The sequence below is a fragment of the Triturus cristatus genome, chromosome 10 (genome assembly GCF_964204655.1).
Source record: "Triturus cristatus chromosome 10, aTriCri1.1, whole genome shotgun sequence".
Lineage (NCBI taxonomy): Eukaryota > Metazoa > Chordata > Amphibia > Caudata > Salamandridae > Triturus > Triturus cristatus.
In genome coordinates this window covers 627,450,268-627,472,732 of record NC_140593.1, presented here as the reverse complement: position 1 = coordinate 627,472,732, position 22,465 = coordinate 627,450,268, and the positions used below count along the sequence as shown (strand labels likewise).

General features: G+C 52.6%; 1 protein-coding gene across 1 annotated transcript in view; it reads right to left on the bottom strand.

Annotated features, from left to right (window-relative positions):
* Positions 1 to 13,864, bottom strand: part of LOC146789811 (netrin-3) — a 181,671-nt gene extending 167,807 nt beyond the window's left edge. Inside the window, exon 1 of the mRNA XM_085632167.1 lies at positions 13,318 to 13,864. The gene's annotated coding sequence lies outside the window, so the exon portion shown is untranslated. The remainder of the gene's footprint in view (positions 1 to 13,317) is intronic.
* Between the last annotated feature and the right edge of the window lie 8,601 nt (positions 13,865 to 22,465).

The window sequence follows — 22,465 nt, the reverse complement described above, 5'->3', positions numbered from 1 at the left end:
CTCATGGAACTCCAGGTACAGTTACAGCCGGTAGGCTGGAAGGGTGCAGGGGGAAGGGAGGTCTCGCTTCCAGTAGGCTGGTTGGCCAATCCCTGCATGCACATGCACACAAGGGCGCAAGGATGCGTAACTGCAACGCCCCTTTTAGTGAATTAACGTTGAGGGCATGGGGGGGCCGGGGGAGGTATCCATCCAGTAAGCTGGACCCCCTGCGCAACAAAACTGTGGTAGGAGGTTGGGACATAGTTTGATCAGGATCAGGGGCTGCCAGTCATTGACCTTGCTGTAGGCTCTAACAGGGAAACGCAGACAGAGAATATCTTCATCGCTTAGCTTACGATAGGAATGGTTATGTATTAGGGGCATAGCCAATTGACATCTTGTACCTATCAATGTATTGGACTTTCTGCGTATTGTACATAATGTAAATAATAATAATTTCAATGTTTTAATTATTTTATGTAATAAAATACGGCCGGGGTTGATGACCCCTAATTAACCCTGGCCAGCCAACTACGCTACACTCGCGTAGTTTGTGCTACTTCGCGCTATGCGAATTGCACGTAGCACAGTGCACAAATGCGTAAAATAGTTGGCATTTTTTGCTTGCTCGCGGTCCTCAACGTCAAGTTGGCGACCGCGAGCGAGCAAAATGACATCCCGGCAAGACTTTTTCCTCGTTCGCGATCAGCAACATCAAGTTGGCGATCGTGAGTGTGGAAAATAAACCTCCTGGCAAGATTCTCAACACGGGGAGGTCAGGTTTCTCATTGCGTGATGAGAAACTACCAGTCTGCGTTGAGAAAGCTGTCGCTCAAGTATAAACCTACTCGAGCGGCAGAAAACGATAGCTTGCACTGTGCGAGATGCCGTTTTCAAGGATTGCACAGTGCAGACAAGCATCCGGCACTGTGCAATCATCCTGAACAGCGCACTACGCAGTTTGCATAGCGCTACGCATATCTCGCGTAGTGCGAAGTGCACTTTGCGTAGCTACTCATAGCACTACTACACAAACTACACCCAGGGTTACCCCGAATACAAACAGTGGTGGTGTGGAATTGATTGCCTTGGGGGAATGTGGGGGTGGTGAGCCCCATGCGAGCCGGGAGTGTCCACACCCCAAATGGTCTTTTTGTTGCTAAGGGGAGGGGGCTTAGGCAGTACCAGACTATAGGACAAAGGATCAAACGTATCCAAGTTCTGAAAGGATCCTAAAAAGTAGACTTACAAGAAGAAATCGCACATGGTCAGATTCCTTGAATTGCCGCAAGTCACCAATGTGCAGGGCACCACGACTGTTGGCCCTAGACGAGGTCCGCTGGGGCAGCCGAAAGCCTTGGAGATCCTGAAAAAGATTCTCTATTCAAGCTTCGCAGGGGCAGAGCATGTGAATCTAGTCCTGTGCCTGTGCCGTGTAGCACTTTGCATTTCTGTGTTATAGGTATGTCAATATATGGAACGAATACATTTTTCTGTATCTGTGGTGCCTATTACTTAAATTTGTTGTGTTTTAGGTCATTTATGGGTCACATTGACACATCTTGTTAATTGGACCAGAATACTCTAGCTTCGAAGTAATTGATATCTTCCCTACAGATGTCAGGTAAAGAGTAAATTAAGAAATGGTAAATTATGTGGTGTAATGCAGCACATCTTTTGATATTATTCCCTTATTACTTTGTCATTTTTACACATGGTAACAAGGCCTGGGAAAATGTTTCACCTGATCAGTAACAGTTTAATACCCGAGCGCAACAATAAGCGATTGTAAGATGCTCAGTCGGCCTTTGAGAAGGACCTTCCGCTGCACAGCAGCACATGTTGCCATGTTCTCTGCAACTTTTGATCCATTTGAGGTAGAAATATTTGTGGGTAAACTCTGTAGGTTATGCAGCAGATTATGGACTATTGAGCAAATGCTGCAAATCCATACTAATGCACAAAACGCTGCAGCTGCAGAATCACATAATTCCAGTGGGCCAAGGAATGAGTTACCAAGTGGTCGCATGCAAGAAGCTGATGCATAGCTAGGTATGGGATGGCCCATTTGCCACCCTCTCATTTTTTTGTTAACATAGGGTCTTAAGATGACGAGGCCTTAAAAGGCTTCAGTCATTTATAGAGCTATTCTTGTCTACCTCTCAACACCGGTGCTTAATTTGTGCCTGTGGTTGAAGGTGGCAGGCTCCACAACTTATTTTTTGAGGAACAGGACTTATTTTTCATCTTCTAACTCTGATGCCAAGCAATAAGGAAAAAGACACTAAAAAGGAAGAAAGAACAAGGAAGACAAAGATAGAAATAAGAATCAACAAGAGTGGGATAAAGAGACAAAAAGCGTGGGGGTGGTGGAGCAAGACACAGGATATGAATCAAGTCTAGGCAGCCTTGGTATGTGGCAAACCCTTCATTTGGCAGCAGCAGTAGTAGGTCCCTTTTAAACAGCCTGTGTTCCTACACTTTTTCTTTCCAATTGAACTCTACCATCAATGTGATTTTATTGCAGTTAACCCAGTGAGGCTTTTTGGTACATGAGTGAGACACTGTCCACAGTTTGTCAATGGCTTTAAACTGTAAGAAATATCTCTGCACCTTCCAATAAATTAGTTCCATCAACAGGAAACCTTGTGAGCATAGAGGACGTCAGTCCATGGCTGCAGATTAAAAGTAGTATCACTAGTAACTATGAGGCAGATACTAACAGTAGAAGGGAAAACTCCAGGCAACTGCACCTGGCAATTTAAACAGTGGCATAGCTAGTGTGCTACAAGCCCTAACGCAAGGAGGGAAAACAACCCCCCACCCTTGCTTGATGGTAAAAAAAAAAAAACAGCTTAAAAATGGAGTGTAGCGGGGACCCCAAATCCTGGACCCTGGTGCCACTGCGCCTGCTGCTCTATTGGTAGCTATGCCCCTGAGTCTGAAGCCAAAATATGTCCTGACTTCGAAGCAACAACCTCCAGACTGTTCTTCACCAAACTAGTAGTGCCAACCTAAAATGTCTCCTCTGGTCTCAGGGCAGAAATTGCTAACAAGCAAACCAATTTTCTCTGTCAAGACCTACCACCTTATTTATAGTCTTTCTCCTTTTCTGTAAACATCCTGTTATTTAAAAAAAAAAAAAATTTAAAAAAATAATACACAGTTTTCGTACTTCAATGAAGATGATCTTACTGTATATATTTACATGATGCTTTAAGGTGTGTGGTAAGGTAACCAAGTAAAAATATATTCTTTGCTAGCGCGGCCTTTATTTTTTTTAATGTAGGTAGCGCTAGTGCTGGGTACAGTGATTTATTTTACTGTGAGGAGAGTGTCTGGTGCTGTAGGCTGAAACTGCTATGAGGCAAACATGGCTACTGGAATTATGTGATTTTGCGGCTTCAACATTTTTTACATAATTACAGATTTGTCTCATTTACCACAAAACTAAAAAAAATTGCTGCACAATCTGCATTTGTTTTTAATGGTTTGTTGCTCAAACCGATTAAAAATTGCTGAAAATGCGCTATCACATGCTGCTGCACTGTGGAAAGCCCTTTGCAATGGTTGACTGGCCCCTTTTCTGTGCCTTTTGCTTTATTTGGGTGTTAAAGTGGTACTAATGAAGTGAAACCTTTACCCAGGGAGTGTCACCCAGTGCACAAATGACAAAACTGACCAAGTAATATTACTGCAAAATGTGCTTCATTATGCCACAATACTTGCCTTTTGTTGACAACTGAATCAACCCTGCTACATAGTTTGGTCCTCCCCTGCCGCATAATTACAGTGGCCCCAGAGGAGAATGATTCAAGGCATGAGTTATGAGGAAGGGAAAGGGTGAAAAAGAGCTGGTGTCAGTGGTTTGAAGCTTTGGTTGAGAGTAGCTGATGTCAAGGATTAGAAGGAAGTGATGAGAGCGGCTGAGGCCAAAGGTTAAAATGATAGAAATGAGGGCTGAGGAGAGTGCTGGGAGTTTTGCGGAAGTAGTGAGGGGAGTGGCTGATTCCAGGAATATGGTGGAAGGAAAGAGGAGATTAGTTCATAGCAGAAGCTATCAAGAGTTGATCGGGAGAATTGTAGGTGCCGGTGGCTGCAAGGAAATTACATGAAAAGAAGGACTAAATGTGGGGTTAGAATTAGAAGAATGCAATGCGATGAGTGGCTTGTGTCAGGGGTACAGGGAAGCAGTCTCTACATTAAGGTTCCATTTACCTTTCCAAACACTTCTAAAAGCCCGTAGCTCAGACTTTTCTGAAAATCTTGAAGCCAGAAAGATAATCTAGAATAGCAAAAGGGGAGGCCGCATATGTGCCCACTGTCCAGGGTGCTGCTTGGTCTGAGAGAGGAAATTGCCCACAAAGCCTCCTTAATTGTATTTATTAGCTCGGCCGAGCAATCAAGGCCTAGCTCATGGGAGGTGGTGTGATGGCTGATCAGATGCAGTATAGACCAGTTAAACAGCACACACCCAAACGTATCAAGGCCAAATTAGTCATTGATTAAAAGAAACTTTAATTAAAAACTTTAAAGTGATAGCACTGTAAAATGAGAACAAATGGTATATGTCCAATACAGAGATATTAAAGAAAGCAAGGTTAGGACTATGGCCTAAATCTGTGGTCTAAGCATACCTTGACTTCTTCCTGCTGTCCAGTTGTTTGCACCTTATAAATGTTCTTATTCATTCATTTTTGGTTCAAACAAATCTCGTTGACTATCATTTGTGAATAATATGCTATGAGGGTTCAGCACCGTGGACAGCTCCGGAGCTGTCCGAACTGCTGAAAGTTTTTTGCCTGGAGTCGAAGGAAATGCCACAGGGTTAAGGCAACTCACTGGCAAAGGGGAGGTGGGAGGGAGAACCACGAGGGTGCAGTCTGGGTTGAGCTTTTAACCTGATTGTCTGTGGTTTCTGTGAACGAAACCAAAATCCAAAATTTAAAATCAACTCTGAAAAAAAGGTCCATTTATCACGGGCCCCACAAACTGCAGTCAAAACTGCCTGTTCCCCAGCGTGGTACAGGGATGGCCTACCTACCTTTGGTTAAGATCAAGAGGTTACCAATTGCTTTAGTGTCCAATAGCAAACAAGCTACCAACTGTAGTCAAAAGACTCCAGGGCCATAACAACTTACGAACCACTGGCCATGAATGGAAAATGTCAATGGTGCTCCTCTGTTGAAAGTCCTGGACATCGTATAATTGGGCCAGGTGGGCCTCTTTATTCTGACTACAGCAATTTCACAGTCCAATGGTGCACTGCTGCTTAGGAATCCCCTTTTACCATTGCCTAATGCCAAGAAAGCGATTTGTACCCCTGACCTGAAATGGTGCAAAGGTAATGATGGGCTGTGCGGTTCCATTTACAAACTGTGGATGTAAAGGTCAGCTAGTTAGCGGACCTGTGGACATCGTCAAGGAGCGAATATATGTTCCTCTTGCAACCCATGACAATAGGGATCTGCCTGCACGCAGAAGATAATGCGGCAGTTGTACAAAGAGGGTGTTTTCCCCAGATTCCTGTCTGTACAAATGTGTGTGACCACCAGAGAATGTGACCACACATGGCCTGTTCGCCTGCATGTTGGTTCTCCTGCAAGTCTCGTCAGTGGCACGCTGGGGCAATTACAAGCTCCAAGGCACTGTTGAGTAGCTTCCATGTTGATCTACATCCATTGTCATGAGCGCCCTGCTCATAAACAAGCACCCTTGGAAGACACCGCAGCTGAACCTACTTGGTCCTAGATTTGTGGAAACCCACATTTCAGCATCCTGTGAGAACCAGCAAAAGAGCCACATGGATCCAAGATAAATTTAAAGAGGCTTCTAAGCCCTGAGTCTTCAGGCCTAGTATCATTGGAGTTCTTTGGCATAGGAGCTGGGCAGGAGGCCAACTTCAATTACCAGTGGAGCATCTGTGAAGGGAGAGTACCAGTTTAATTTCCGCGTGGTCTGAACTCCTCAAATCTGGTTGGACAGTAGTAGGGGGTTTTCAGCATTTAGATCAGACGCAAGAAAATGTACACCCTATATGATGATTTTTCACTTTTTAAGGACAGCAGCTTTGTGGACGGGCTTGTGCATCCTCCCACCCCCTGAGGCATGGACAGCCGATGCAGACCGATTGATTCATTTTCGTAATGGGAATAGAGAACTCTAATTCCACAAGATTTGCATCACACTTCAAAGGTGGAAAATGGGCCACAATATGGGAGCCGCAATGATGGTTCAGGAAGGGATGTCTCAACCATGCGCTACAGCAGATTGGCTGGATCCTCCACAAAAAAATGCTATCAACAACCAGACACCCAGTTGTACAGAGACATTTCCCTTTCTCTGTCCTAGGGTTCCGCTGGACGAGCACTGAAGCTGATATCTGGGTGATCCTGCGGATTAAGGGGTCAATGGCATGTCTAAGGAGGGGAGCTTGAAATGAATTTTAAAAAACGACACGTAGTTGGACATTGCTATCACTAGCTCAGCCCTTTGGTCCTGCAAGTGCTTTTGGAGGGAAGAAAACCCCTGCATAAGCTTTTAAATAGGGAATTTACACTTTGTCCTACCATCACACACACACACTGGTTCAACACCTTTATCAGCTATGTGTGTTTTAATTTTCTTTAATAGTTAAGCTTGCCAGTGGACCCCCCCCCCCTCAAAATGTTATCTCATCCGTGCATTGTATACAGAACACAATCCATTTATGTTTTCTTTCAGAAGTGTTTGTTAAATGTGTAAATCAGGACTCAAAATGCAAGTCAGACAGACTGGCTTTGTCAAGGCTTGTGTATTTGTTGCTACGGTACGCAAGTGGTATTTGTATAGCGTATACATAGCACAAGAGCGCTCCCTGGTGTAACAAGGGCACCATGAGCCCTAATGCAAGCAAGGAAACTGGGCCCTCCATCCATGGCCGGCTTTACGACAGTGCGACTGGTGCGGCCACACTAGGTGCTGACATGTGGACGGGGCGCCTACCTCAGGGGGTCGCTGTGTACAGCAATAATTTAGGATTGGAGAGACGAGGGCCTGTTTTTCCCGGTGGTAGTGGGAATATCTGAGCAGGTGGTCATGGGGTGTAGGGGTGCCAAAAATGATTGTTGCACTGGGCGCCGCCAACGCTAAAGCCGGCCCTGCCTCCATGCGCTAGTTTTATGGTACAATGCAGCCATTAATTGGGGAACATTGGGCCCTCATTCCACTGGGCCACTACACCTGATGCACTATTGATAGCTAAGGCCCTGAGAGCACTGCATAGGATAAAAAAAGGACAGTCAACAAGCGGCTGGGGGACAGCTGAGAGTGGAAGTGGACTGTTACTGCGTGCGGACACAGTATCCTTTAAAGAGGCGCACTGTTCTTGGCGCTGCGCTTAGATTGGCTATCAAATTGTGGCCGATAAGTCGAACAGCACTACCTAGCAGGCCTGATTGCAGCCCCAGTAGGCGATGGGCCCTTATCATTAGTGCAGTAGGTGCAGTGGCACCTGGGCCCAGTGGAACCTGACAATGCGGTATTTTACTCCCCCAACAGCAGTAAAAGGGAGCATTTTCTTTGGCTGCACCAGGGCCCACGGCCTCCTTGCTACACTGCTGCGAAAACCCTCTCCAGCGTCACTGGGCATGTCTTCAATTCTTTGCCCTGGGCAAGAGCTCATACCTCTTTATTTTGCATGTTTCACGTAGCACCATCTCGAGGTATTTAGGCCAACATGCCACTCTAAAAGAACACTGGTACACAGTAAAAGTGTACACAAGAAAAAAAAAAAGAGCGGGTTGGAAAATTCTGCATCGGTTTTCTTCCCTCACTCTCCCTGGCAGGACATAGACTCCCTTCCCCGCTATTTTTTTGTGTTTTTTTGTAACTCGGTTATGAGGAAATCTGAAACTTGGCTGCAGTCAGCTAGGCTGCTCGCACCCACTCCTTGTTCCTTCAGCGCGCGCATCAACTCCGGCGCGTTGCCATTTGGTGAAGCAATCCCATCCCCCGCTCACAATAAATAAACAGCGAGTGATACCAAGTACCAGACTGCCCCTGTTAACACCCACGGTCCATAATATATGGCCACACTTCACCGCCGGAGGAAATTCAAAGTTTCCGTCGGCGTAAAGTGCCGTCCAGTTAGATGGCCAGGCCACGTGACCTACCGTTGCTGGTCGGTAACATCACGCCAATGAGATCATTTATGTAACGAGGTATCTCATTCGGGGGGGGGGGGGGGAGTACCTCACCCAGGGCACCGAGGTCCACCCCCGACAATTTTGGCGGAAATACCGCGCGGTGTTTCGGAAGTGGAATTCAGCACGAATAGGAGTGCATGTTGCTGGCGTAGGGTGGATTTTTCGCGAGCCACGGCCTGGTCTCCGCGGCCGCCACCCGTGTATGTGCGTGTCTGTGGAACTGGGGTGCTGGAAGCTGTGAAGGGTGGTGGGGAGTCCACCCCACCTGACGGCCGGCGGCAACGTCAGAGGGAACAATGATTTCGCCCCTAGTCCTGACGTCATGCACCACGTCACTGTGACCTCCAAATCCACAGCACCACCCCTCCCCAAACTCTGACAGTGACCTCCAGACCACAGGATTGTGGCGTCTGACAGTGACGCCCAGGCCCACCTCGCCCTGTTGATAGCATATTTATGAATGACATTTTTTGCCAGAATCGGCTTAGTAAGACTCCAGCCCAGCCCCAAAGCATGGCCTTTGACCTCTGACCGTGACCCTCAGACCATGACAGCCTGACCTCCGGCAGTGACCCTCCCCCAGAAGACACACCTTAATCTAATTACATCTTGTTGGCAAATAACATGTTCAACTTTATGTTCTTAGTGTATTGTTGACACTGCATGCCATGATCAAAAGTCGTCACCTTTGACACCTGACAGTGACCCCGACACCCCCATTTATATTATATTTAGAAAGCACATGTTCGGCTCTACGTTCTTAGGACTGCTGGAGGCTGCATACCTTACTCTACTCGTCGTCACTGACCCCCGACTCCGATTTCCTGAACCCCCTAACATTTGCCAGTGACCCTCAGCTGTACCTCACGGTGACTCCCCGCGCCACTCCACTAAATACTCAGGTATGACTGTGACCCCAGCTTCACCTCCTCATGACCCGATAGTGACATTCAGCGGCACCCCATCTGCCCGGACAGTGACCGTGGCCACCATCGCAGCCCGACAATGACCCCCTGCAGATGCCCAACTGACCTCTGAGGGTGACCCCCAGCACCATCTCCACCTGAACCCGACAGCCCAGCAGCGCCCCTTCTGACGTGACTGTGACCTCCCGGCAGTACACGGCCTGACCTCTAACAGTGCAGCCAGCCGCACCCCATCCTGCCCAGCCATCACTGCCCTCAGCTTCAGGCCTCACGGAGAACCCCCAGCCGGACGTGTTTGGGTCAGCGCCTCTCGGCCAGGCCGAAGTTCTCAGGCTCCATTCCATTGGTTTAGCACTTTGTGCCACTGCTCTAGTGGCCGGCTGTATGCAAATCCGCTTGAGGCTGAGATCCGGCAGTAGGCAGCTCATCGCCCCCCTGAACACAGCAGCCTGCTCATCCCTTTGAATTATCTCACCTGCTCCTCCCTTCCGACTTCACCTTCCCCTGAAATCTGACGCCTCCCTTCCCCTCACCCTGAGAGCTGTCACCCTCTCTCCCCTTTTACCCCACGGCCACGCCTGACGGGTTACTGGCCCGACACACAAGGAGAGCTGTGGTAATGCTGCCCCCCCCCCCCAACTGATACTGAGAAATGAGTCTGCTGCAGACACCCACCTCACCCTATAACCTAACCGCGGGCTACCCTACCGCTGATACCGGACAGCAAGTCTTCGTCAGGAAAACGGACAGCCTCCTGCCCTACCTCACCCTTAGAACTGAGAACCCCAAGCCTTCCACATTACCCCGAAAACATACTGCCTCACACGTCTCCCTGACAGCTGACAGACTGCTGCCTCAAACCTCACCCTGTGAACTGGTAGCCTGCTTCCTTATACCTCACCCTGAGAACTGACAGCCTGTTCCCTTACACCTCAATACTGAGAGCTGACAGCTTGCTTCCTTACACCTCACCCTGAGAACTGCCAGCCTGTTCCCTTACACCTCAATACTGAGAACTGACAGCCTGCTTCCTTACACCTCAATACTGAGAACTGACAGCTTGTTTCCTTACACCTCACCCTGAGAACTGACAGCCTGCCTGCCTTACACCTCAATACTGAGAACTGGCAGCTTGCTTCCTTACACCTCACCCTGAGAACTGACAGCCTGTTCCCTTACACCTCAATACTGAGAACTGACAGCTTGCTTCCTTACACCTCACACTGAGAACTGACAGCTTGCTTCCTTATACCTCACCCTGAGAACTGGCAGCTTGCTTCCTTACACCTCAATACTGAGAACTGACAGCTTGCTTCCTTACACCTCACCCTGAGAACTGACAGCCTGTTCCCTTACACCTCAATACTGAGAACTGACAGCTTGCTTCCTTACACCTCACCCTGAGAACTGACAGCCTGTTCCCTTACACCTCAATACTGAGAACTGACAGCTTGCTTCCTTCCACCTCACACTGAGAACTGACAGCTTGCTTCCTTATACCTCACCCTGAGAACGGACAGCTTGCTTCCTTCCACCTCAATACTGAGAACTGACAGCTTGCTTCCTTACACCTCGCCCTGAGAACTGACAGCCTGTTCCCTTACACCTCAATACTGAGAACTGACAGCTTGCTTCCTTACACCTCACCCTGAGAACTGACAGCCTGTTCCCTTACACCTCAATACTGAGAACTGACAGCTTGCTTCCTTACACCTCACCCTGAGAACTGACAGTCTGTTCCCTTACACCTCAATACTGAGAACTGACAGCTTGCTTCCTTACACCTCACCCTGAGAACTGACAGCCTGTTCCCTTACACCACAATACTGAGAACTGACAGCCTGCTTCCTTACACCTCACCCTGAGAACTGACAGCCTGTTCCCTTACACCTCAACTGAGAACTGACAGCCTGCTTCCTTACACCTCACCCTGAGAACTGACAGCCTGCTCCCTTACACCTCAGGCACACCTCACGCCGAGAACTGACAGTCTGCGGCCTCACACCTCACTCTGAACTGAAGACTGTATTCAACCTGAGAACATGAATACGTGTGCCTTCTACCTTACACGGAGAACTGGCAGCCGCCTGCCTGCCTCACATCTGTCCTGAGAACTGACAGCTCACTGCCCAGCTACCCTGAAACCCAGAGCCGCGAGCCTTTCACTTCAGCAGAGAGCTGACAGTCTACTACCTCACCCTGAAAAGTGGGGTCCCTAAACCTCCCGCCTCCCCCTCAGACCCGAGAGATACTGATCCAAGGCGCGGCTTTGGGGTCCTACCCTCAGGGTTGAAGGGAACTCGTCATCTCCTCAGCCACCCTCAGGGTTCACTAGCAGATCCCAGGGACTACTTCCAATGTACCTGACGGCGGTGCGCATCAATACACGCGAGGAAGCACCCCCGCCAGTCCCCTCAGGGCCCTGTGACACGAGCGCCCCGGCACAGCACGGCAGGTGACACGAGCGCCCGTGCACTGCCCGGCAGGTGACACGAGAGCCCCGTGCACAGGACGGCAGGTGACACGAGTGCCTCGGGCACAGCACGGCAGGTGACACAAGCGCCCGTGCACTGCCCGGCAGGTGACACGAGCGCCCGTGCACTGCCCGGCAGGTGACACGAGTGCCCCGGGCACAGCACGGCAGTTGACACGAGCGCCCATGCATTGCCCGGCAGGTGACACGAGTGCCCCCTGCACAGCACGGCAGGTGACACAAGAGCCCCGTGCACAGTATGGCAGGTGACACGAGAGTCCCGTGAACAGCGCGGCAGGTGACACGAGAGCCCCGTGCACAGCATGGCAGGTGACACGAGAGTCCCGTGCACAGCACGGCAGGTGACACGAGAGCCCCGTGCACAGCATGGCAGGTGACACGAGCGCCCGTGCACTGTCCGGAAGGTGACACGAGCGCCCCGTGCACAGCATTAACACAGGGCTGGAGGCACGACCCCAGGCCCCGGTCCATGCAGCAGGTGCCTCCGGCCTCCTGTCACACTCCCACAGCAAGAAACCCCCGGGCTCCGGTGAAGCACGGGAAATGACCCCACGCCACAAGTTAAGTAGTGAATTACAATCACAATGTGGGTGCAGAAGCCCCTCCCGCCAAGGCGACCCGGGGCCACTGCACCTGCTGTGCTCTCGATGGCTCCGCCACAGCACTGGCAGGCAGGTGCTCAACAGAACTCACAGGTCACTCTCAGGGGCGAGTGTGCACGCGGGCAGTTAGTCAGTGAGTGAACGGAAGGCGCTCGCATCACCTCAGTGCCAACCCTGGAGCCGGGCTCACCTCGCCGTGCTGACCTTATGAGCACCCTCTGTGAAGTACCAACCCGGTGCTGGAGCTTCACGCCTCCGGTGTCAACCCGTGAGGACCTCGGATTGAAGTGCATTGGCCTCTTTTTTTGTAGAGGGGGGGGGGGGGGGGTCCGGCCCCTCTATCCATATTAAGGAGTTGGACATTAAGCAGCATTTCCAGCGAGGTTGGGGGAGGGGGCAGATCCGTCACACGCCTCAATACGGATACCCTACATTACTAGAGGTGAGAACAGAAATACATGGGGGGGGGGGGGGCCGCTGCGGGAACGATAATGAAACGCTCGCCTAAACCCCGACAATACTGGGGCACACCCGTTAAAACATCTCCCACCACCACAGTAGAGACCAGGAGCCCCTGGGAAGGGGTGGACCCGTAACACTCCGCCACCCCCTTCTTAGCCACCCTGCAGAAAAGCACATTCTATTCTGAAGGTGGGGGGGCTCCCACCACTTACTCCATACCTAGGACCCCCTATGTAGCGTGGCCATGCGGTGCACACTGCGGGCTGCCTTTTTCTTGCGGGGGTGCGTGTATGGGGGGCATCTTGCGAGGTCTGTGAATTGGGGCGGGTTGATGGAATTATCTGCCAGCTGACTACTGGAAACTAGAGGGGGTGTCCCCAAAATATATAGAGTTTGAGGCAGATCCCCCTCCAATTAATGTGAAGTTAAGAAATGCACCAGCCACTAACCACTTCATGGCATCTTGAAAGAGCGGGCGCAGACTTCGCCGCTCCCCCCCCCCCCCTCCCCCCCATAGATGGAGCAGCCAGGTGCATGCCGATAATCTATAAAAAAGACGCACTGAAACAGTAAGATATTGTTCACACTCACGAGCCCCGTCCCACCCACTAGAACGCAACCCACGCGCCTCCAGTACACACAGGGCTGGCGCAGCCTGGACTCACCGGGGGCAGGTGCAAGGTGGGGGCCGCACGGCCGGGACCGGGGGTCCGCTGCAGGAGACGGACAGCTCCGCGTAAAATCCAAAATCCAGCAGCGAAGGGGGCCCAGGCACAGACACCACCCGCAGCACACAGGGCTTCCCAGGCAGCGCTCAGGGAGATCCCGGCGTCGGAGGCAGATCCGGGGGGCGAGAGGGCCGATCCGGGGGGCACGAAGGCAGGTCACGGGGGAAAATGGCAGATTCTGGTTTCTGAGAAGTGATCCAGGGCAATTAGGGTCTGTGCTGGAACAAACGGACAGTTCAAATGGCCTGGGCGGATTGCGCTGCCTGATGGGGCAGGGGTATGAACGCTGAGGTAAAAGGGCAGAGGAGCCGCGCTTTGCTGGATATCTTCAGACAGAATGAAGCGGTTCCAATAAATCCACGAGTGAAAAGTCTGAGGAGAAAAAAAAGGAAACTCCCCCTCCGGGAAAATACGAAGCAGATCTGGGAGAGAGTTATCCCGGGCCACCGGTGTGTGCGGAGCTGTGCCCTTACTGCGCTAAACCAGCCTCCATCCAGGGCGAGCCCCCCTATCCCATCCAGAGAAGACCCCTCCCCCTGCTCCCACCAGGGAGCCCTCCTCCTCCAGGGCGCCCTCTTCCCTTTCCTCCCTCCCCCTCACCATCCAGGGATCCCTCCCCCTCCCTCCATGCGTCCTGCCCTCCTCGCCCGGCTTCAGTTTTCTGCGGTGCTGTGAAGGCAGAACATTCATCATTTAAAAAACAGAAAGGCGAGAAACGAACATGACAGGGTTAATTGGTGGCCAATGTGGTGGTCGGGGGGATGGGGGGGGGGGGGGGGACCGTAGTGCAAGTGGGACGGGTGTTATTTAAGGAAGATCCCGCTGGTATCCGCACTAGGGGACATGAGCTAGTTGGGATGGGAATCGCGTATACTAGAAGGGTGCGTGTCACCCCTGATGCGTGTGGCCGCGCGGCAGCGAGCCCTCAATGGATTGGGTGTGTGCGAGGTTGTGCACGTGCATTTATAGACTAGGACTGAGGGCTGCGGGTGTGGGCTCATGTGACTGAATGCTGCGGGTGTAAGCTCTTGTGACGGAATACTGCTGCTGGTATGCACCGTGTGTCTGGGCGCTGCAGTCCTGTATTGTGCTTCATGGTGCTGCAGGTCTGTTGTGCTTCATGGCGCTGCAGGTCTGCTGCATTTCAGGGACAGTGTGCTGTAGGGCTGCTGTGTTTCATGGTGCTGCGCGTCTGCTGTGTTTGAGGGTGCTGCGGGTCTCCTGTGATTCATGGTGGTGCGGGTCTGCTGTGTTTCAGGGTGCTGCGGGTCTGCACTGTGTTTCAAGGTCCTGTGGGTCTGCACTGTGTTTCAGGGTGCTGCGGGTCTGCTGTGTTTTATGGTGCTGCACGTCTGCTGTGCTTCATGGTGCTGCGGGTATACTGTACTTCATGGTGCTGCATGTCTGCTGCATTTCAGAGACAGTGTGCTGTGGGGCTGCTGTGTTTCATGGTGCTACGAGTCTGCTGTGCTTCAGTGTGCTGCAGTTGTGCTGTGTTTGAGCGTGCTGCTGGTCTGCACTGTGTTTCAGGGTGCTGTAGGTCTCCTGTGTTTCATGGCGCTGCACGTCTGCTGTGTTTCATTGTGCTGCAGGCCTCGTGTACCTCATTGTGCTGCAGGTCTGCTGTGTTTCACGGTGCAGCGGGTCTGCTGTACTTCACGGTGCTGCGGGTCTGCTGTGTTTGAGGGTGCTGCGTGTCTGCTGTGTCTCATGGCACTGCGAGTCTTGTGGGTCTGCAGTGTTTAAGGGTGCTGCGCCTCTGCTGTGTTTCAGGGTGCTGCGCATCTGTGTTTCAGGGTGCTGCGGGTGTGCTGTATTTGAGGGTGCTGCGGGTCTCCTGTGTTTCATGGTGCTGCGGGTCTGCTGTGTTTCAGCGTGCTGCACGTCTGCTGGGTTTCAGGGTGCTGCAGGTCTACTGTGTTTCAGCGTGCTGCACGTCTGCTGTGTTTTAGGGTCCTGTGGGTCTGCACTGTGTATCAGGGTGCTGCGGGTCTGCTGTGTTTCAGGGTGCTGCGGGTCTGCTGTACTTCACTGTGCTGCGGGTCTGCTGTGTTTCACGGTGCTGCGGGTCTGCTGTCCTTCATGGTGTTGCGAGTCTGCTGTGTTTGAGGGTGCTGCGGGTCTGCACTGTGTTTCAGGGTGCTGCGGGTCTCCTGTGTTTCAGGGTGCTGCGGGTCTCCTGTGTTTCGGGGTGCTGGGGATCTGCTGTGTTTCAGTGTACTGCGCATCTGCTGTGTTTCAGGGTGCTGCGGGTCTGCACTGTGTTTCAGGGTCCTCTTGGTCTGCACTGTGTTTCAGGGTGCTGCGGGTCTGCTGTGTTTTATGGTGCTACACGTTTGCTGTGTTTCATGGTGCTGCAGGTATGCTGTGTTTGAGGGTGCTGCAAGTCTGCTGTGTTTGAGGGTGCTGCGGGTCTGCACTGTGTTTCAGGGTGCTGCGGGTCTCCTGTGTTTTATGGTGCTGCGGATCTGCTGTGTTTCAGCGTGCTGCGCGTCTGCTGTGTTTCAGGGTGCTGCGGGTCTGCTGTGTTTGAGGGTGCTGCGGGTCTGCTGTACTTCACGGTGCTGCGTATCTGCTGTGTTTGAGGGTGCTGTGCGTCTGCTGTGTTTCATGGTGCTGCACGTCTGCCGTACTTCATGGTGCTGTGTATCTGAGGGTGCTGCGCGTCTGCTGTGTTTCAGGGTGATGCGGGTCTGCTGTGTTTCAGGGTGATGCAGGTCTGCTGTACTTCATGGTGCTGTATGTCTGCTGTACTTCATGGTGCTGCGGGTCTGCTGTGTTTCAGGGTGCTGCGGGTCTGCTGTGTTTCAGGGTGCTGCACGTCTGCTGTACTTCACGGTGCTGCGTATCTGCTGTGTTTGAGGGTGCTGCGCATCTGTGTTTCAGGGTGTTGCGGGTCTGCTGTGTTTCATGGTGATGCGGGTCTGCTGTACTTCATGATGCTGCGTATCTGCTGTGTTTGAGGGTGCTGCGCGTCTCCTGTGTTTCAGGGTGCTGCGGATCTGCTGTGTTTCAGGGTGCTGCGGGTCTGCTGTGTTTCAGGGTGCTGCACGTCTGCTGTACTTCACGGTGCTGCGTATCTGCTGTGTTTGAGGGTGCTGCGCATCTACTGTGTTTCAGGGTGCTGTGGGTCTGCTGTGTTTCATGGTGATGCGGGTCTGCTGTACTTCATGGTGCTGCGTATCTGCTGTGTTTGAGGGTGCTGTGCGTCTGCTGTGTTTCATGGTGCTGCGGGTCTGCTGTGTTTGAGGGTGCATGCAATGGGAGTGGGTGCCGTGTGCAGCAGATATGTGCAGTTTGTTTCAGGGTGCAGGAAGGGATGTGTTGTACGTCAAAGGTGGCATCAGGACAGTCCAGTGTGCAGTAGGTCTGTATTTTGTGTTGAGGGTGTAACATATGTTGGCGGTTTTTTTAAATGGTATACTGTAGGGGAAGATGTGTCCTCAGAGCCAGAGCTGGACCAACGGACCCATCCAGCCTCTTTATTTTACTTTTGCAGGTTGTTTTTCGACCACGATGCCTCCCATTGTCACTGTTTCCCCTGCTTTCTTTCCCCTTCTGTGTTTCTCTCTCTCTTTTCTCTGGGTCAAAGCCTGATGATGAAAATAAGAGCAGGTCTCCACAAATTACTTCCGGTGGGCCCCACCTGCAACTACCAGCCCCAATTAAGCACGGTTAGTCCCCCTGTGCCTAAATAAACACAAACCTCTGGCCTTATGTGGTCTAACATGGAACTAATGTAAAGTGCGCCGATGCCTCTGAGACAAGTTCGAGTTATGTAAAACTGCCGAAAAAACTCCACCCCAAAAAAACACAGGTCTTTTCTCCGCGCGCGAAGGCGCTGCATTTCTGTACTGTGTTTGGAGCATAGGAGCTTCCATGCTGTCTTTCGAAGAGCGCCACGTCCGTGGTGCTCGTTTCGAGGCGCAGCCCGTGAATCCCCAAGGACTGGCCGCCTGTTTCCGTTCAGGGGCCCTGGCTATGCCGTGTATGAGCCGGGCCTCCAGCCTTCTCTGCCGTTTGCTTCGGGCTGCATCGGGGCCAGGGTACAGCGTCTCTTCGGTGTCTCAGGGCGCTACAGAAGCGGGATCATCGGAGTGAGTGGCGCTACAGTAGGGCTGGGCTACAGGCAGAGACGGCCGGCCTTTGCTAAGATAGTGCCCTGGGACGAGAGAAATGTAGCGCCCTTTCTGATGGTAGTGCGTTAAATGAGGCAGTAGGGGGTCCTTTTGCGTTCACTGGTCAGTTCCTGGATGAGCAGGGACTGGCCTCTGAACACAAACATCCCCGGACCTCCCCCAACTCTCCTACATCACTGAGAGCGTCGATGCCTCGTGCAGATGATGGTTCGGTTGATGTGTGCCAGCAGGGGTCAGAGGGCAAGGAAGGGGGCTGCAGGGGTGTTAAAAGCATCGCGACCGTATGATAATAAAAGACTAAACCCACTTTAAACTGAAAAATCATACAGAAACGGACAGACGGGGACCAGGACACGACTGGAGAAGATGCTCCGTGCGCCCGTCAGAAAATTGGCGGCCTGGGCCCTGCTCCAGGGGCGTAACACAGCCCCGCATCCTCCGCGGTGTAGGGGGCTTCCCAGCTGCAGGGGGCCCCCTTAGTACAGTGCTCGGGTCTGAGCGCTCCAGATAAAATCCGAAGCAGGGGGCCCTCTGTGTACATTGCAGGGGAGGGGGGGGGGGGGGGGGGGGGAGGGGCCTTAAACTTTCGTTACGCCACTGCCCTGCTCGCCGATGCTAAAGGCCGCCCACTCAACACCATCGACACCTGTAGCCTACAGGTGTGGAAGCTGTTTAGCGGGGTAGGTATTGGTGTATAGAGCTTCACGCGGCCCATGAGATGTTTTGGCTGTGACGCATTTGGCTTTGGGTCCAAATGCTATTTCCTCCGCCACGTTTTGGCACTTACGGTGCTTTCTTCTTCAATAGTGTAATGGTCCATATTCCTAGGTGTGGTGTTGCGGTCTAGTCCGCAGCGCGCTCGGCGCGTGACGTCACCGGACTTCCGGCGGCGGCCATTTTAGAATCGGAATTAGCGCGCCGATTCGAATAACGATCGGAGCTCCAGATCGGCGCTCCTGCTGTGTATATGCATATCTAGAATAAACCCTTCAACCACACCTACGAGAGTTGTCTTCTGTGGGGGGACACATCAGGAAGGAAGGGACAACATTACAATGGCGACGAGGAGGTGAAACGGCCCAGCGCTGCCTCCACAGTGTGTGCCTCGTGGTTATCAAGTCATCTACATCCGCGGTCACCACCCCGACCAGCAGGAGCGCGGCAGTGTCTCGGAGGGAAGAGGAGGGCGCGCATCTAGTCCGACGGGTCACACCTGAGCCCGGCCCCGGTCAGCAGCAGCCCAGCGGTGCGGAACGGCGCCAGGGAGAGTCCGCGTGGCGAAGCGCACACACACACCGTGGCGGGGGTCACAGGACGCAACGCGAGAAGCGGCAACTCCGACCGAGAAGACGACCCCGGCGAAGGCAGCCCCGACAGCACCCGGGGGTCGAGAAGCTCGAGCCCAAGACCGCGGCGAACGGAGGCAAGGAGCAAGATGAGTGCCACATCGACAGGTTTGCCAAACCCGGTACCTTTCCTCACGAAAGCAGGGGTTCCGGATATGCCGTGGGAGGATTGGAAGCCGTATTTCTTGAATTTCTTGTTCGCGTTAGAAGAGGAGAGCGGCGCAGAGTTCCCAAGCACGCGCAGGAAGAGGATACTACTACACCATTTGGGCCCTGCACGCCAGAGAGTGTATGACGATTTGGTGAAGGTAGTGCGGCCCGCGGCAGACGATAATGTGTTTCAGCACGCGATCGACGATATGGACGCCCATTACCGCCCAACCGTATGCGTAGCGGTCGACAGGTACAACTTCTACCACAGAGCGCAACAGAAAGGGGAAACGATTGATCAGTATGTGGCGGCGTTACAGAAGCTTGCCCCAACGTGCAAATTTGGAGCCTTCCAGGAAGAGTTGATCAGGGACCAAATAGTAATGCATGCAGCGAACGCGTCCATCCAGGACAAGTTGTGGGCTAATGGAGATGAACCCCTTAAGACCGTGGTAGCCATGGTGAAGAAAGCAGAAATGTCCAAGAGGTGCGCGGAGACAGCAAAGAAGGACCGACTCCCAGAACAAGCGGTGTGCAGGATAGAAGATAGGAAAAGCCGCGAGAGACAGGCGGCAGAGCAGCACAACACGCGACAGCACAGGAAGCCCGTGGCCCGGGGCGCGAAACAGCAGACACAGGGACAAGGGAGCACCAACACGTGCTACAGATGTGGCAGTGAAAGACACGCCGCCAACGACAAAGGGTGCCCAGCGTTCCGAGCTAAGTGTGCATACTGTGGTCTGGTGGGTCATTATGAAAGAGTGTGTCGAAGGAAAACGCCAAGGCAGCAAGTGAAGTACGTAGCACAGGAGTCGTGCAAGGAGGAAGAGCAGGAATGCCAAGAGGAGGACGATGAGATCCTGATGATTGAAGACCAGATCCTGGGGATCGACGGCGCGGTCGACAAGAAACCGAGGTGTGACATGACCATCGGGGGAGTAGGAGTCACCATGGTCGCCGACTCAGGTTCCCCCTACACGATCATAAAGAAGAAGATATGGGAAGAGGACTTCGCACCGGCTAACACTCACCAACTGCGCCCAACGGACATCCATCCGGTGACATTCACCGGGGAACCCATACCCATGGTAGGGTACTGCCCCCTAACATTTGAGTTCAAGGGCAGAACGTGCGAAGGAAAGCTGTACGTGGCAGAAAAGGGACCATCGGTGTTGGGATGGAGAGATCAAGGGAAGCTGGGAATAAAACTGAATCCGGGAGGCCGTATACAGGTACTCATGATGGAAGAAGACCCCGGAGTGGGAGCAAGGCAGTGGAAGGAGGAGTTCCCAGAAGTCTTCAGAGACGACATAGGGAAGCTCACCAAGTTCACGCACAAAATTAACCTCAAGGAAGGAGCCCGACCGGTGTCCCACAAAGTGCGAAACATCCCGTTCCGCACCAGGGAGGCAGTACAGGAGGAACTGCAGAGGTTAGAGGACAACGGGATCATCGAGGCCATAGACAACGCGGAATGGTTGGCCCCCTTAGTAGTGGCGCAGAAGCCGAACGGGAAGGTGAGGTTGTGTGTAGACCTCAGAGAACTCAACAAAAACATCGTGGTGGATAAGTTCCCGCTTCCCCGCATCAACGAGATGTTAGCCAAGACCAAGGGCGCCAGGTGGTTCTCCACAGTAGACTTGACGTCTGCGTATCACCAGATCGCACTCCACAAATCGTGCAGCCACCTCACATCGTTCATAACACCGTTCGGGTGCTACAAATTCCTACGGATGCCGTTCGGACTTGCCTCGGCAGCGGCAGTCTTCCAAAAATTGATGTATCGCCTGTTCAACAAGATGGAGGGAATCCAGTTCTTCCAGGACGACATCTTGGTGATGGGCGCCTCCAAGGAAGAACATGACCGGAGGCTAGCAGGCGTCCTGACAGTACTAGAGCAGAACGGGCTCACGGCCCAGTGGGACAAGTGCAAGTTTGGACTGGAAAGTGTCACGTACCTAGGGCACGAAATCAGCCAGGAAGGCATAAAACCCAAAGCCTCCAACGTGGCAGCCATCAGGGATGCACCCACACCCACAAGCAAGGAGGAAGTACGGACATTCTTGGGGATGGCCGAGTTCTACAGCAAGTTCGTATCCCACTTTGCATCAAAGACCTACCACCTGAGATCGATCCTGAAAGACAAAACAGCGTTCACATGGAAGGAGGAACAACAGATGGAGTTCGAGGGGATGAAAAGAGAAATATGTGAAGCCATACCCATTCAAGGGTTCGACCCAGCAGCCCCCACGACCCTGACCACAGACGCGAGCGACCGAGGCTTAGGAGCCGTGCTAACGCAAAGGTCTGCACAAGGAATGACAGCGACGATCAGCTTCGCGTCCCGCACGTTGGCAGACAATGAACGCAAATTCAGCGTGATCGAAAAAGAAATGCTAGCCGTCGTGTGGGCAGTGGAAAGGTTCCGACAGTTTTTGTGGGGAGGACGGTTCCTCTTACGAACAGACCACAAACCCCTGGTAAAGGTCCTCACATCCAATGGCCATGAGCACGCTACGCCAAGGATCGCAAAGATGACGCTGCGACTCCTCAACTACGTGTACGACGTAGAGTACATCCCAGGCACCAGGAACCGAGTGGCGGACTACCTGAGCAGGGCGGCCGCGAAGGAATCAGCAGAAGCGCAAGACGCAAAAAATTGGGCAGAGTACGCAGTGGCGTTCATGGGCGATCACGAAAAGGCCATCAGCAAGCAGGAATGGGAAGAAGAGTACGGGTCTGACGAGAAGGTGAAGGCCGTCAAGACATATGTGACGCAGGGGTGGCCGGAGAAGAGGTTACTCGGAGAAGAACTCAAACAATACTGGGAGGTCAGAGAAGAACTGTCGCTGGGGGACAACCCGTGTTTCCTGTTCCGGAGCAACAAAGTAGTACCCCCGTTGGCGCTGCGACCCAGAGTGGTGGCCATTGCACACGAAGGTCATTTAGGAATCGTGAAAACGAAGGGAAGAGTGAAGGAGGATTATTGGTGGCCTGGGTTGGACCTTACCGTGGAAAGGCACGTCAGGTCATGTGAGCAATGCAGCAACGCAGACAAGACGCAGAAAATGCTACGTCCACCGCTGGGACACTTCGACTGCCCGGAAAACCCGTGGGAAGAGATCTCTATAGATGTTCTGGGCCCCATACAAGACGCCAGTGGCAACCAGAAGTACCTCACCGTGGTCGTGGACAGGTACTCGAAGTGGCCAGAAGTCCATGTGGACGAAAACGCAGAGACAGATACCATCTTGGGATTCCTCACGGAGGTGTTCATCAGAGAAGGGATCCCCAAAGGAATCCTCAGTGACAACGGCCCATAGTTCACGTCGACCAAATGGGAGGCCTTCATGGACAGAAACGGGATAACCGCCAGGCGCACGCCTGTGTACCATCCTGCGGGGAACGGAGCCGTAGAGAGATTCAACAGGGTGATAATGGGGTCAGTGC